The sequence below is a fragment of the Sprattus sprattus genome, assembly GCF_963457725.1.
Source record: "Sprattus sprattus genome assembly, chromosome: 10".
NCBI lineage: Eukaryota > Metazoa > Chordata > Actinopteri > Clupeiformes > Clupeidae > Sprattus > Sprattus sprattus.
In genome coordinates, this window is record NC_137908.1 from 28,897,697 (window position 1) to 28,913,909 (window position 16,213).

Genomic DNA, 16,213 nt, shown 5'->3' on the forward strand with positions numbered 1-16,213 from the left:
CATGCCTCAAACAGTGGTACATTCCTGCAGCCAGTGAAATGTGTGGAAATAACTTAACTGGCAGGGTTCCACTAGCTAAACACAGAAGCTCAAAACTTCAGCTGTTAAACTTCCACTCTGTCTAAGAATAGAAAAAATGATTGTCAAAAGTAATCACTGCGCAAATGTACACTTGTTATCAGCAGTGCAGTAGCACTCTTTGAGAAAAGACCGGTATTGAAAACTGTTGTACTAAGAGTTTGCAGTGCACGGTACTACAGACACTGGAGGTTTACCTTCCAGGAATGGCATAGATTGTAGTTCAAGAAATGTAACTACATTTTCCTTGTTTAGACATGAATAACTTTTATTCAATTAAGGAACATGCCAAACAAACTGGTATCAATATTTTAAAAATACTTGTGTTCTGTCATCTTCAGCAATCCTAAAAGAGGCTGGACAGCACATAGTCTTCATGGCTCCCATTGATGAGTCCAGTTCCATTGTTGTGTATAAACCAGCAGGGTATGTTCACTCCATTCTTCACGTCCTTCCGGAAGTCTCTTTTCCAGCCTCTGAGGAAACAGTTATTTAGGAAATGCAGACACACAGCAGCTACTGTTTCAATTTCCCTGAAATGAAAGAGAAGATATATGTTTACCTAGTCACATTCAGCTCATGTCCTTTAACAATCATTGTGGCATCAGGTTTTTCAGGGTCTTCTCCTGGGTGTAGGTTGCTCACCTCAAACTGTACACCATGATAAAACTGATCTGTAGGGTTATATATAATCAACAAATGCAATAGAATACATGATGGTGTCATACAGCAAAACTATTTTCAAAGGTAAACCTATATACGTGTTTTTCAGACTCGCACTGCATTACACAATATTTATTTAAATTATTTGTACAACTTTATAGCGATGGGCAATTAACTGACAATTTAGCGAAACCATGATTTCTGACCTCTTACCGACCAAAATTAATATAGTTTTGCACGTCAGGTTATGATTTTTTCCCCTGTCATATTATAAAGAACACATGTTGTCAATTAAGGCATCGTAGACAGTGCCACATACAATCTAAAGATCTGACAGTCCATAGAAGTTAAAACGCTGTCGCTCACTTTAATTTGGTGTACATTCTGACTTGTTGATATGGCAATTGTCCTCTAGCTAGTCAATGTTGTTTGTATCCTGGGTAGCCAACACATTTTTTTATATTTGCTGCAATACCGCTATACAACCAGAATAAACTTGAGAGATTCTGAGTGTTTTCCCCCGTCTGCTGGGGTGCTGCTGCTATCTTACCCAGCAGGCCGTGGACACTGGGGGAGAGCAGGTGGCTGTCTATGGTGTAGAAACCCAAGTAGTCCTGGTGGTATGGGTGCTTCTTCCACACCTTATGCAAAATGATGACAAACTTCACAGAGTCCTTCAGAGTGACGGTTAGACTCTGGTCTTTGGTGATCTGCAGGTCCATGCTGTGGGTTCAAGGTTTCAGATCAAATTAACTCTAATTTGGGTTCAGAGTTGCAGAAATAGCCATGAATACTTACATTTACACAACACTTATTTTGTAAAATATTCTGTGTAAAAAGCCACCATCTCCCAAAAACGTGGTGTGACTGCCCGGTCCCTCTCTACTTATGTCTCTTGACTGACCACAATTTAAAAGGTCTTGTCTCTATGTTGAAAGTAAAACCTTATTGTTACGAATGTGTCTGTTTGATGTTGCCAAAAGACCATTTTATTTCATACACTTTTTTTTGGTGGCAATGACCTGGGAGCCAAGCTGCCTTGCAAACTGAAACTTTTGATACTCACTTCTCAGCTTTAGCGAAGGCTGATTCAGACCAGAGGAAGTTGACCTTTCTCTTGTTCAAGATCACAGAGATTCCGTCTGTGGTCACCATCAGCTTTATGCCTAGTGTCTGATGAACAATCCCAAAACGGCCAAAGTATGTGTTCACCTTGCTCCCAGGAACAACTTTCTTATCCCCGATGGTTTGGCCATTCACCACAATACCTATGAGTATCAAACCAAATACCTGCCTTTAGGGCTTTGCGGGTCCCCTTGTTAGTTCCTTTATCATTGAAAGTGCCTTTTCACTATGGTGATAGAATAGTTTCAAACAAAGAAATGTCACGCGATTCACAAATGTATTTCCTGACTCACATAAACATTTATAAACTGCTCATCATTCATGAAAATTCCTTCATTTATCTGGGTTTTTTTGACACTTTCACGACTGGGCTTGATTCACAAATTAAATTATCTATTGATTATTAACACTAGATACAAGACAACTATTTTGTTGATCGCTGATCTGTGAATCGCGTAACATTTATATGTGAATCAGTAAATATATTTGTGAATCGTGTGTTGTTCATTTGTGAATTTTGAAACTATCTATCTGACTCCATAGGTTTGCGCGATATGTTGAGTTAAATCCATTTGTTTTAAATGATTTAATTATGGAATTAATATATGTAGTTTCTATTCAAAGTTGTCCTTACCCAACACGGGATCTCTTACTAGGTTGAAAATGGTGCCTATTTAGTCATCAATGTTAAAACACAGTGCATCATTCATCTGTGGCAACTCAATGATGAAATGAGGATCTCCATCAACTGCAAAAAACACAGATTCTAAACCTGATTGTTCAAATCCTTGATTGTGATTGGCTAAAAGCCGTTGTAAAATCCAGCATTACCTTACAATTTGACCTGATTACATTCCATATTACTGCGCAGCGAATGGCAAGGCATTCACATAGCGCATTTTATACCCAGTGTTCCATCTGGCTGTTGCGTTGCTTCAAGGGTTGCGTGGCAACGATTTATTTAGGAACTATAATTTTTAGTGGCGGAAGAATGACGGTTTATCATTAAACTATTGTTTCTTAAATTGAATTGTCTTTATTTATGAAACCATATCAAATATGTGTAGTAACAGGTTTAGAAAAGCAATAAGCCCCGCGAGTCCGTGCTTTGCGCTGATTTTAGAACAGGTAAGGGGGTTTAACGGCACTCCGCTTCGCGTCGTGCCTAACAACTCCCCTTATGGCCGGTTCACACTACACGATTGTTGAACGTTCCCTCACGATTTAACATGTCACACTATGCGATCACAGAGCCACGACTTCGGGCTTCGTCTTGGTCGGAAGACTGGCCACACTACAAGATCACGAATCTTGTATCCAGTTGCCTAGGTAGCAGCTAGCTACTTTTGATAGGCTACGTAAACTTTTGAGGTAGGCTATCAAACGTCAATTTCCGGCTAAGACTGGAAATAGACTACTTTAAAACCAACATTTTGTAACCTACATTTACAATGATAACAGTTTAACAGGCTAGACATTCGTTATATACGGGCCAAAGTGAGGTTTATGCTAGGTTTACGCTATGTCAACAATGGATACGTCATTGCGATTCCCCAAAAAATTCTGACATGCCAGACTTTTCGTCGTGGGGTTTTCGAACGTCGCAGACGAATACATCGCAGGTCGCAAGTATGTCACACTACAAGACCTCGCCTCGACTTTTCAAAATCGGGCCCGATCCTGCAAATTTGTCGGCAACTAATGGCCGGTTCACACTACACGATTTCAGCCGGATTTTGCCCCGATTTCTTAGTCGCCGACAAATTTGCAGGATCGGGCCCGATTTTGAAAAGTCTGCGACGAGGCGAGGTCTTGTAGTGTGACATACTTGCGACCTGCGATGTATTCGTCTGAGACGTTCGAAAACCCCACGACGAAGTTGCGTGCGCACTCAACGCGGGGGGTCTCGTCTTCCTTGGCCTTAAAAGGAATCTCAGTGGAAGATATTTGCAAAGCGGCAAGCTGGAGTTCTCGCCACACTTTCATTAGATTCTATATGTAAGATGTGGCCGAGCCCAGTTTCCTACAAAGTGTTCTACAGGCAGGCGATCCCTGAATCCCCAGAGCCGAAGAATGACTAAATGATATATGTGTTCATCAGCTCCTACTTGGTAGAATGCAATGAACAGAGCCCTAAACGATAATGGTTTAGTTGAATATACATTCATCTGCCTTTGTTTTTCAAGATGTAAAAAATGTATTTAGCACAGGGGTCCCCAACCTTTTTTGCATCACCTGTTGCGATAAACCCGTATTTTAAGTATGACTCCTGGTAACGTTCAACAATCGTGTAGTGTGAACCGGCCATAAGAAATCGGGGCAAAATCCGGCTGAAATCGTGTAGTGTGAACCGGCCATTACCTGTTCTAAAATCAGCGCAAAGCACGGCCTCTTGGGGCTTATTGCTTAATTTTATACCAACATCTGACACATTTTCAATCACAGTTGCCTAAAATGTTCACAATATAGACCTACATATTTATTCAATCGTGCCATATTTTTTCTGTTTTTATTCACTGGAGGCTGACATAGAATCTGGTATTTCGGCACCTGTCTGGAGCCCTGTTTTTTCACCCTAGATTTCTTTAGATAACTTGTTGATGCCATAAAACCCTTCAAAAGACATTCAAAGACTTACCGTAATAAGTTGGTTGATATGTATATGCAGGAGGTTGATAACGGGATGCCCTAAAGAAATCTTTAAAAACCGTATTGGATTTACGATCCATCTCATCCAATACTACACATTTGAGCTTATTTGAAGGGCTTCATTGTGCAAATTCATGTAGCTTGGTTTCCTACCTTGAGTATCAGGACTTTCCCTCTGTGCTGTTTAGCAATACAAAATGTATTTGGTTAGATTACTTCATGTTATTCCCCATACAAATAATATAGTACTGTATATCTCCATGATGAAGACTGCATCAAACAAGGAGGTTATGACATATAGCATGTTTGTACCTTCAGTGAGTTTGTCTGCAATGAGTACATCATCTGGATTCTCCTCATTCTCTGGTTTGGTGACCACCATGGATGTGAGGGGAGTGACAAAGTTGTACCTGAGGGAAAGATCCAGAGCCTCTGCAGTAGCATTGGCCCTTTCTTCAGGTGAGCCTTTATCTCTGAAAGTGTAAAATAGGGTGTCTCAACATAAAGAGTCTCAACATATTCCTACAGGCTAGTAATGCTTAATACGTAGCAGCTTCACAACCCGCTTGTTCAAGTAGCTCAGTAAGATGACATTTTAATTTATAATTTAAGTGTGTGAAACAAAACAAACATAAATGAAATTGTCTGGCACCTGACATATCCTTTACCTAAACCCTTAGGGGTCTCTGATTCCCCGTGGGGAATATTGAGGTTTTTGTAAGGGTACGTACCTTCTTTTCCAGAGAAGGATGGCCTTCTCCCGTCTCCTCTACATCAAGTAACTCACAAAGACCTAGCATGTTTTTTACCCCTTCTGGCTTAACTTTGATTGAAATTCATGAAATTCTAGCAACATACATGAAAATCCTGTTATCAAAGTATAGAGTCGCAAAAGTGATGCCGTGTCAGTAAGTAAGTAAGTAATCTTCCAGTCTCCCAGAGGTTGAAAACAAAAAACCCTACTAGCTCTGGGCTGAGCAGGCCTGAGAGAATTATTCCCAACATCCCAACTGCATAAATATTTGTCCAGAGGAACGTCTGCTGCAGCGACTCCATTCACAGCCATACCACTGGTCCCATTTCCAGTGTGTGTTTGTGTGTGTGGGGGGGGGGGGGGGGGTTGGGGTATTCATGGAATTGTGATTGGCATCCACTAACACCCTACCAAATATTTTATGGTTATTTAAACAGACAGCAACAAGTGATTTGTGAAGCTAGCAATGACACACTGCTATAATATTAACATAACCAAGAAATGTGAATGTATCTTCATTGGAATTTACGATTATTCCCTTCAGCTGAAGGACATGTTTTTTTTTTTGGGGGGGGGGGGGGGGGCTTCAGAATCAGTATTGGAGAGAGAGAGATATTTACTGACAGAGATATTAAACTCATTTACTGACTTCTTTTCCAAGAGTTGCTCAATGGTGAGGTATGCCCACAGACGTTCTGTGAAGTCCCCAAAGATATACTCCTGCTCTGGGAATATAACATCCCACTCCTCGGCAGTTGCCTGGCCCTGTACTATATAGTCATCCACCTATGAAAGAAGGTATGATTAAGTAGTTATAGAGAGCAGTTAATACACCACTACAAAGACAAATGTGTCACTCACTGAATGTAATCAGATTGTCAAATTTCATTATGCTCTTATCAATCTAAAATTTACTTTTAGGTACGCTAGTAGCATCTAGACCAGACAAAAATTTAATATTCATGAAGTTATGTCATGTGAGAAGAAGAGCAATACCTCACCCCATATGCCGAGATTTCTAAGGGAAAGCTGTTCATGTCATTTGTCATCAGTTGTCCAGCCACCACAATCTCAGTGCCATTGAAGAGCTGCTTAAAGTTGCTGGTGGTCAAAGAGTTTACTGCATTTTCAGGGTATTTGAAGTTCACATTAGACAGAAGGGGAGTTGCCACCTCATCATAAAATCCCTAGGAGAGGAAGGAATTACTTCAGGATGACCCAAATGTGGCTGAATAAACATGAATCAAACTTATTTCAGTCATTACCATTGTCTTGCAGGATAAGAAAGAAGTGACTGTTTTGTGTTTATTTTAATTAAAATGTCCAGCTTCCTGAGTGCTTTTTCAAGAGACTACTGATGGCATGTAATGAAGATCTCTTTAAGAGTTTCTCTGAAGTTCACCTGCTACTGCACTACAGAATCTGATGCCTCATAGATTCTGCGGGCTACTCCATCGTTCTGTGTTGCCATGGTTTCCAAAAAGCCATAGTCCAGGTCATAGCCAAAGCCAAGGCAATAGAGGGTGAAATTCCCATCAATGGCATCTAGGACATTCTTTCTGATCGCATCTCGATTAGTCAGTCCTGTTCTCAGAGGAAATACGTGTGTGGTTATGGAAATCGTCTTGGTTACTTACGTAACCGCTGTTCCTTTCGCAGGGACCAGATATAACAAATGGGACTTGACCAAGGGTCACAGGACCAAACGAAGAATTATTCACTCACACCGAAAGGAGGAGAACCGGAGAATCGCATCCTGAGCCCGCCCCCTCATGAACCCATAAATCCGGGCCCGCGATGACGTGACTTCCTCGGAGGAAAAACTGAGCGTCTTAACACCACCCAAGAGACACTGTAACGTAACGCTTGTTATATCTGGTCCCTGCTTAAGGAACAGAGGTTACGTAAGTAACCAAGACGTTCCTTATCGCAGGATACTGCGATGTAACAAATGGGACCGTATCCAATCAATACAGTGGCTGCCATCACACACCAACTTTATTATGCCTTGCCCTCATAGAGGTTCATACAGCAGCTGGTGGCTTTATAGGACCTTCAATGTGCACATATGCTAAAGCAGTGGTCCCCAAACACCGGGCCGCGGCCCGGTTACGGTCCGTGAGGCATTTGTTACAGGGCCGCACAGAAATAATAAATAATTCATATCAATTCCGCTGTATTAATTATAAGCGTCTGAAAGGTGTTTTATTTTGAAAAACGCGCTGATTTTCCCGGACATCACATTCGCCTGTGCCTCTTGTCACGTCAAGACACTTGTCAAGTTCAAGTGATACATCACTCAAAAAATAAGCCTGCAAACAAGCGAAAATTAGTTTAAAAAAAACAAACATCTTTGGAGAGCTTCTTTGCAAAGATGAAAAGGCCAACTAAGGAGCCTACGACCTTCAAAAGAGAAAGCTTCTTTTAACAGACAATACCAGGAGTCATACTTAAAATACGGGTTTATCGCAACAGGTGATTCTCACGCACCAAGACCGCTCTGTTTAATATGTGGCGACAAGCTAGCAAACGAGCCAATGAAGCCTTTAAAACTGCTTCGGCACATGGAGACCAAGCACTGATTCAGATTTATGTGATTCAGTTGTATTTTTCATGCACTTAACGTTCGTTATACAATAGTGTTGGCCGCAAATTAACTCCACCTAACGTTAATGTTAGCTTTTGTGTATGAGCAGACCGGGCTTCATTCTATGAAACTCGTGCTTGCAATTGACGGGTGCAATTGATTGATTCACATCAATATGAATTGATGACATGACTAATAAGACGTGTAAAATGACACCTTGAAGCCGGACCGTGAAAAAAATGCCTACATTAAACCGGTCCGTGGTGCAAAAAAGGTTGGGGACCCCTGTGCTAAAGGGATCACCCATCAATGCATTTTTTACATCTTGAAAAACAAAGGCAGATGAATGTATATTCAACTAAACCATTATCGTTTAGGGCTCTGTTCATTGCATTCTACCAAGTAGGAGCTGATGAACACATATATCATTTAGTCATTCTTCGGCTCTGGGGATTCAGGGATCGCCTGCCTGTAGAACACTTTGTAGGAAACTGGGCTCGGCCACATCTAACATATAGAATCTAATGAAAGTGTGGCGAGAACTCCAGCTTGCCGCTTTGCAAATATCTTCCACTGAGATTCCTTTTAAGGCCAAGGAAGACGAGACCCCCCGCGTTGAGTGCGCACGCAACTTCGCCGGGGGATCTAGACACAAACTTGTGTATGACAACACGATAGCCTCTACTATCCAGCGGGAGAGGCTCAGTTCAGACAGAGATCTGCCTTCTGCTTGCGCCCCGAAGCACAAAAACAGCTGATCTGATTGTCGGAAAGCCCACTGGGCCAAGTTTTTTCAAACGCTCCTCCTCTGCTGACACAAACAGATGAGGTGAGAATACTGCCAACTCAATCACCTGATTACAGAACAAGGTTGCTCCCACTTAGGTGTGTACGCAGCATTAGGTCGCATAACCACCTTGTCACCAGCAATCGAGAACTGAAGGCACGATGGGCTGACGGACAGGGCTTGCATGTCACCAATGCACTTTGCTGTCACCAGTGCCAACAGCAGCGCAGTCTTTAATGAGACAAATGTTATGTCTGCCGTCTCCAGGGGCTCGAATGGGGGCCCTGTGAGAGCACGTAACACAATAAGCAGATCCCCTGATGGCACCAGGTGCCTGTCAGGCACCCTGAGACGCCTCACTCTAGCCATAAAGCGTGACGCTAACGGATGGCTGCCCGGGGATTTACCATTAATACCTGCATGGCAGGCAGAGATGGCTTTATTCGCACTGGGGACAGACTGACCTTCATTGAGGTAGAGTCTAGCTCCATGCCTAGGGATGGAGCGTTTTGACGAGGATGCAAAGCGCACTTTTCCCTGTTTATTACAAAGCCGAGTTGATGCAAGTGTGCCACCAATTGATGGCAGTCTTGCACCACCGCTGACATTTGAAGAAATTGGTACGCTATCCCCCGAATGCAAACCTCAGAAATCTTTGATGTCTGGGATGAATCGGTACGTGGAAATACGCATCTTTTAGATTCATTGACACAAAATCGTTTGGCTGTATGAACTGAACGCACTTGCCTGGAGTCAGCATTCTGAACTTCAACGTCTTTAGTGCTTTGTTCAGTATACGTAGATCTAGTATTGGCCGAAAACTTCCATCCTTTTTGGGGATGAGGAAGTATCTGCTGTAGAGCCCGGTGTTTGCCTCCTTGGGAGGGAGCACTGATATAGCCTCATTTTTGAGCAGTGAGTCTATTTCCTTCAGTAGGAAATGTGCTTGCTCCTGAGGCACCACTGATTGGACCACCCCTCTGAACCTCGGAGGGGGGCGAGCACTGCAGCGTGTAACCCACTGTGATTACCCATGGCGACGCAGCGCATGCGCGCCAACTCTTTGCGCAGCTTGCTAAGCTGGGCTTGAAGTTGAATAGGTCGGGACGTAGCCTGCTCATTGCCAATTCTAAACCTAGATCTGTACCCACTCCGCCTAGGGAGGGGGACGAGATCTGGGGTTGCCCCCTCATGTTTTGAATAAAAAATTGGGTGTGCAAGTGCAGTGGGTGCGCTGCGGGGGGAGTCACACAAGCATGCCTTATGTCTGAGCCTAAAGAGGCAGTGGTCATTACGTTTGAATGCGGTGCTTGCGGGAACACTTTCACTGTGACTGACATGAATTTTGCATGAGGGCAATGAGTGGTTTTCCTCGGTGGCCAGGGATCCACCTCTCTCCCCTGTGTGGTCAGCGACCGTCTCGGCTCAGGTAGCAGGGTGTTTGTTGTGGCCCTTGCCACGACGAGTAGCGTGCTGTCATCAAGTGTGGGTAGCTCCCTGTGTTGTACGCGTAGCTGGCTGTGGCTGCGCTGGCGGATGCGTGGCAGGGCAGAATGGGTGCCTATTCCAGCCCCGACACTCCTGTACTTTGGCCGGAGGGGTGGGCGAGGGGAACCCACTCTGCTTTTGTCCGGTGATCAGGGTTTGCTGTCCCGATGAGGACTATGGGTCGGAACTACCCGAACAAGGCAACCAGGACTAGAATACCTCCTTGTTTTTCTGCTGCTCCTCAAATTTAGCAGCCATAGTTCCAACCGCCTCACCGAACGCACCCTGGACGCAGACTGGTATGTCAAGAAGGGGCGTCTTCTCTCTGTCGATGAGCTTAGCTAGGGTTAGCCACAGAGACCGGTGTGTTGCCACAGACGGTCCCATGACCCTCCCCAGGGCCTGGGAGGTGCAGCAGGTGAGACGTAGTGAGAGATCCGTCGCCCAACGGAGCTCTACTACAGTCTCATGGCTGCTGCCCAGCAATGCAGCCAGCTCCGTCAGGAGCTTTGCCTGATAGCGCTGTAGGAGTGCTGCAGTGTTCGTTGAACAGGCAGTCTGCCCAGCTGCTAAATAGGCTTTCTCAGCCAGAGGCGCCTGATGCCTGGCCACTCGCGTGGGCAGGAGGGGTCTCTGGCCGAGGCACGTCGCGCCGGGTAGCCCACCACAGCATCCTCGGCCGGAGGGAAGGAGAGGTAGCCACTCTCCTTAGCCTGGTCCAGGTGCATGTATGATGCAAAGCCCGGCACGAGGCACGTCCCGCGGTGCCGCATCCAGGTCCATGTGTGCCTCCTCCTCGTCTGAGACATGCTCGTCTGAGTAGTCGAGCAGGCTCTCGGATTCCAGCCTCGGGGTCTGGAGCGACCAGGAGGGCGGCCAAAGGGGAAGGAGACAGGCTGTCAGGAGCGGCTGCGGCCAAAAGGTCACTGAACTACCTGGGGCTGGAGGGACGCCCAGCCCGACAGGGGAATCCTCCCCGGTTGGTGCTGGCGTTGCCTTCCTCGCGTCTGCGCGCACCCAGAACGCCAGACGCTTGGTGGCCCGCGCTAGCATCATGCTTGCATGTCGCATACCGGGTCGTCACCACTCAGTGCCCAGACAGGGTATGCAGCGGCGGTCGCCCTTCTCGCGAGCATGACCCAGTTGGGGTATGCTTGCTAGGACATCTTTATCTGAAATACAGAGATAGATTAGTCAAGAGCACATTATCACAACTAACGTTAGCAAAGAAGCTAGCAGGCTAGTGAGACCGGCGAGCTTAACCAGCATAAGATAGTGAACTCGACTTTCTGTACTGTAAGTCGAACTCGTAGCACTCTTGAGGTAGTGAAGGTTAAGGAACCTAAACTCACCAGCTCGTATCGAGAAAAACGAATAAAGACAAGAAACAAGTTCGAACAAACAAAACCATTGGAATAATGCTTGAGGAGATCCGCTCCTTGAGCGAAGATTTTCAAAGAGGAAGTCAGGTCATCGCGGGCCCAGATGGTTTGGTCTTGTGACCCTTGGTCATGTCCCATTTGTTATATCGCCTGCGATAAGGAACCATATCAATCGTTCCTATCACTGGTCAACTTTGCTCATGTGGCATATACTATATTGGTTCATCTTCTGGAAAAGAAACATACCTGCAGGGTATGCATACCTGTGGGATTGCCAGCTGTCAGAAGGATGACCATATTCACACTCTTCTCTGGGAGTAGGTTATTTTGCATGTCAGTCTTAATCATCTTAACTGCTGTGAGGACTGCATCATTTATATTGGTCACTTCATGGAGAAAGCAATTAAATGAAAGGCAATTACAAATTTATTTTCAGATTTTTTCATTACATAATAACCCTACTCTCTACAACTTGCCTTCTTGCGAAAAGAAGGCAGTGACGGAACATTCACTCTGGCTTGACCAGATTCAAAAGGTTCTATGCATTTGGGTGGAATTTCTTATTGTTTGTGGCAATGGTGTGTGACATTTTTGGTCAATAGACATGGCCGATTGCTCAGGGTAATTGTTGACTCACATAAGTTTTTTTCTCTGACGCGATTCATTTCTGTATCTCTCCATTTATGCATCCGGGTGAATTTAGTAGTCTAATAATTAATGCTACTTGTGTGTTGTTATGGTGTGATGATGTGGCAGTAGAGTGACCAGGTTACCAATTTTGCATTGTGCTGTACAGCATTTTGACCCTTTATATCGCATATGGATGGGATTTTCATTGATCATTTCGTTTTGAATGTTCAGAAGTAAGATCATGTCACATTGGATGCATTCTTCCACCGTTTATGCCATTGGATAGTTTCTATTTCTATTCTATTTAATAGTGCTATGTCAAAAGCAGCAACCTTCACCCCAACCTTCTGACAAAATGTAAAAAAAAACATTTATTTCAATGGGGAAGGTAGTGCTGATTCAACAAGTGCTGTGACTATAGCAGCCTATAGCCTATAGCAGCTGAGAAGTTATTTGATTGAAATTGGTTTAAAAATATTATCTTTCCTCAAGATCTTCTATTAGAAATTCAGAATCTAGGATTGTAGAAAACCCAGTCCGCAAATACAATCAATTAGCCTGTTTTCTAGAAAGAAATGCACAAGACTCACTTCCACTTGCATAGATGTTTCTCACAAATTTCTTTGCTGCCGTCATATTTCCCTCTGTGGCCTTAGTCAAAGTTGGCCTCCAGGTTTCAATTATGCTATCAAATAGAACCAGTCCAAAGTGGTCATCCTCATGCAGGTCACTCAAGATTGTCAGCAACTCCTCTCGTGTCTGGGAAGGTAAAATGACAAAATTGTTTAAACAAATGAGATATGTTGACTTCTTCAACTCTGATTGAAAAATGAACCATCCCTCAATAACAGACAGTTCAAGTTATTTTTCTCTCACCTGTACAATTTTCCGTCCGTGCATTGAACCGCTGACGTCTATCACAAACACAACATTCTTAGGCACTCTTGTTAATCCCACAGGTGCAAATTAGTGGACAAAGTAGCCATTAGCTATCTGTAATTAGTCAGAAAAGGCAGATTTCATGTAGAGTACAACTTCTCACGTGGCTGTGATAATTGATTCAGAACTATTGAACATATCTAGTTTATTTTCTTACCTGAATGTCCCCAATGCTTTCAGCACGATTCACATCATACTTCATGATGAAGTCCCCATCGATCAGCGTACCGTCACAGTCAGGGCATTTCCTCTGCTGGTCCAGTGTTGGACTGAAGGAAACATGATTGAACATGAACAAGATTGGAAGCAGAACAACTTTAGCAATGTGTCCTGATTTGAATGTCCACCATGGAGATTAAATAGAAATATTCAACGAACACCATGGTCATTTTTATTATCACAATAAGGTAAAGATCTCTCTATTATCTTGTGTTTGGCCCACCTTTTTGTCAGTGACAGTTTTCTCCACCAGGGGAAGTAGGTCATTGGTGATAAATGTCCCATAGGCATCCAAGAAGGCAATTCCTTGAGGCTCGTAGATGTCTGCCACAATCTAACAATATGACCCGTGTTATAATGTTATATCAGCCTTTTCTTACAAATAACGATCATGGTTAGATGTTTACACAATGGCAATGAGATTGCTACTACCTCAACATTCTGGACCAGTTGTTTTGGTTTGACGCGGGTCATAATCTCGTAGTTTCCCAGGCGACGCTTTAGCAACTCCTCATATGTCAGTGTGAATGTGACTGGACTTAAGGCTGCAATGCTCACTGAAACTGAAAATGTCTCCATCTTTCTGCCTGATGCCCTAGTATAAGACACACACACACCAAAATATTGTCAAATAGTTGTAAGCCAGAGACAGAAGCATACACCCAACTCCACAGCCAAGCCAGCTTACTTGACAAGTCCAGCAGTCTGTCCTGATGACACAGCCTTGTCATACTGTTTCTTGGCCTTCTCCTTCACCGCACTCACATATGTCTTCCCCTCAATTTCCCTAAAGGAAAAATAGACACACATAAATATCAGAAATAAAGACAATATTGATACAATATTGCAATAGATAGGGCTTTATTACTTGATTCAATTGTAAATCTGAGTATCTTGTTCTGTAATGTGGAATTGAATTTAAAAAAAGTGTAAGATATTTATGAAAGAATGTATTTATTTCATTTAGTATGCATTGATAAGAGTATCCCACAGTATTGTGACAAATAAGGAATATTTTGATGGCGCACACTACTACAGAAGATGAAAGGAAAGGGATGATGAGATAACTGACATGCTGAAGTTGGTGATGAAAGCCGTCTTTGGTAGGTCCACCTCAAAGAATATTTCCTTAGAGGAGTTGCCCTTGTTCAGAGCTTTGGTAGTCATGACTGTATGAGCAAACCGAGATGCCACCTTGCAGTCCAACTTCACGCTCTGAATTTCAACCTGTTTCAAACCGCAAGTTTCTGTTAATAAAAATGCCTACTGTATGTGTGTGTGTTCCGATATCCGAGATTAATTGCATTAACTCATAACACAGGTTTGCCAATTACAGCAATGTCAAAATTTCCCTTTAAAAGTAAAGATTAAACAATATCTCTTACCTCTACATCGCTTATACTCCGCTTCTGTAAAAGAAAAAACCCATGATGTAGCACATGTAGTTCACTTTCATTAATTTTATAATACAGATTTGGTCTTACTGCTTAAAAGGTAGTTGGCTTATTTTGAAGACTTGCACAAAACAAAAAAATATACCCCAGCATGGATACACACATTTCTTTCCAAATTAACATACAAAACGAGACATCAAAAAGTAGTTACAAAAATGATTAAATAGATTTACACCCGTTTTCACAACATTGCATAGTTAACTTATTAGTACCTCAATGTGTTTGGCAGTATCACGTGTCATCTGAAAGAGAGAAGAAAGAAGAGATATCCTCACCCATTGCAATGATGATGAGGTTAAATATCAGGGTTGTAGCTGAGAAATCACAGGTTAGGGAAGGGGTTGGGGGTGGGAGAGACCCTCGGGATTACAAACCCAGGATAGGATTAGTAAAGAAACTGGCATACCCTGTTCACCTCAGGCATGCAAACAGAACAACAAGTAACATGGCCACTTCATCAGTATCAATGACATAGCAAAATGTGATATGTAGGAAGAGGAAAAGGTAGAAGAATAGGTTGCCCAGCATAGTATATGAGAAGTATGTTGCAACTGGTGCCGGATCTTGATGCATTATTCCTAACTATAGGATACACTAGAGAGGAATGTTTTTAGTTTAGAGTTAAAGAGGGAAAGGGTATTGACTTCCCAGAAGGAGAGAGATCTCGTCGGCTAAATAAAGCCCCTGCTGAGTTGACATCCAGGCCTTACAGAACAAAATGTTTCCAGTCCATTCTGCTAGACCCCCTTTTGATCGTGAGACCGGGTGCCTTGGTGGGACTGACACAAGGCAGGTTGTGCACATAATGTGGTATATCTGTGTAGGTGTAGGTACTCACTTGTGCATCAGTGTCAGTAGAGATAACCAAAGCGCAATAAGTACTGACAAACGCACCTACACAGACCCAGACCAGCAGAACAGTCCTGACTGCAGACATGATTCAGGCTGAGCTCAACCCTCACTGACTGCACTACTTCTAGACCGACTGAGAGGAGTAAAGGTCAGTAACACAAAGCTCATTTACCCTGCAGTTTGTCCATACGCCACGCATGGGTTTAAAGTAAACAAACTACTGGTGAAGTAAAACATTGAGTGCCTGTCAACTAATCATTAGATTAAAAGTCCAGCAGATGGAAATCTGTCAAATGAGAAAAATAGTAGGCAAGCATTTTATCCCTTAGGACATAACCTCACTGATTTCAACACAGTCAATGAAAGGTTAACTAGCTAACAGTCTGACAAACCTTTTCTAAAAACAATGTTTCAATGTTAAATTTGTGACACAGAAAGATTAACCACCACCCATTAGTCACTACGTTCACAATGTTTAAAACAGAAATTCAAATCTATTAACTCCCGAAACAGTTCCATATTTTAAATAGAAAAGCACATTTGGAGGTGTTTATTTCTTCTACGTACATTGCATACATCAGGCAAAGATTATTTTTACACCAACTG

The 16,213-nt window shown here is 43.2% G+C and overlaps 1 pseudogene across 1 annotated transcript; it reads right to left on the reverse strand.

Annotated features, from left to right (window-relative positions):
• Positions 1-294: 294 nt before the first annotated feature.
• Positions 295-15,692, reverse strand: LOC308371090 (inter-alpha-trypsin inhibitor heavy chain H3-like; annotated as a pseudogene). Its single transcript has 20 exons — positions 15,594-15,692; positions 14,968-14,997; positions 14,687-14,710; positions 14,374-14,528; positions 13,990-14,088; positions 13,734-13,896; positions 13,525-13,635; positions 13,240-13,368; positions 13,020-13,136; positions 12,734-12,902; positions 11,777-11,899; positions 6,672-6,853; positions 6,271-6,456; positions 5,919-6,055; positions 4,828-4,988; positions 2,501-2,668; positions 1,808-2,009; positions 1,292-1,464; positions 641-752; positions 295-554 (listed from the first exon to the last, which is right to left on the reverse strand). The product of its transcript is annotated as an inter-alpha-trypsin inhibitor heavy chain H3-like (transcript).
• Positions 15,693-16,213: the final 521 nt, after the last annotated feature.